Below are 1,109 nucleotides of genomic sequence, written 5' to 3' on the forward strand. Positions count from 1 at the left end.
GAGATGAAGCCTTTGATATAGGGGAGAAATTGCAAGAGCTGTCACAGACTCGAATCCCCGCCCCGTCAAGCTCAAGTTCGAAAAGGTCTATCATCCTTGCGTCCTGTTAGCCAAGAAGCGATATGTTGGATACAAGTACGAGAGTCGCTTGCAGAAGGAACCAGATTTTGACGCCAAAGGCATCGAAACCGTACGCCGCGATGGAACGCCTGCAGAGCAAAAAATCGAAGAGAAAGCTCTGAAGATTTTGTTTGAAACCGCAGATTTGAGCCGAGTGAAAAGCTATTTCCAGAAACAATGTGCTAAGATCATGCAGGGCAAAGTATCCATTCAAGACTTCTGCTTTGCAAAAGAAGTTCGACTGGGAACGTACAGCGAGCGAGGGATTCCGCCTCCTGGCGCCCTCATAAGTGCCAAGCGCATGCTTGAGGATCCGCGGACGGAAGTACAATATGGAGAGCGAGTTCCTTACGTGGTAATATCCGGTGCACCCGGTGCGAGACTTATTGACCGATGTGTGGCTCCGGAAGTACTCCTCCACGATTCTCAGCTAGAGTTAGACGCGGAGTATTACATATCAAAAAACCTAATTCCACCACTCGAGCGAATCTTCAATCTCGTTGGAGCGAATGTTCGACAATGGTACGACGAGATGCCGAAGTACCAACGCGTGCGGCGTATAGAAGGTGGCGCATCGAATGTGCCTGCAAATAAGGAGGGATTGTTCTCGGCGAAAAAGACTTTGGAGTCATATATGAAGTTGTCATCGTGTGTTGTCTGCCGGGAAAAATTAGAGGAAGGCGAGGAGCAGATTTGCACTGGTTGTTTGCGGGATAGTCACGTTTCGCTGTTGCAGTTGAAAAGTAGATTGATGAAGGAGGAAAGGAAGGAATTTTTTTTACATAAAATATGCCGCTCGTGCATGGGCGTTTCGTGGGGGGAAGAGGTCAAGTGTGATAGTAAGGACTGTCCTGTCTTTTATACGCGGACTCGACAGGGCTCTCAGCTCAGGAGCACGCGAGCCGCAGTTGAGCCTGTCATCAAGGTTCTAATGGAGCGCAGTGAAAGAGGATCCCCTGAGTTGGTGATGTCGGTGTTAATGAGTGTTG

Source organism: Histoplasma capsulatum, genomic scaffold, assembly GCF_000149585.1.
Source record: "Histoplasma capsulatum NAm1 scaffold_1 genomic scaffold, whole genome shotgun sequence".
In the NCBI taxonomy this organism is placed as follows: Eukaryota; Fungi; Ascomycota; class Eurotiomycetes; order Onygenales; family Ajellomycetaceae; genus Histoplasma; species Histoplasma mississippiense.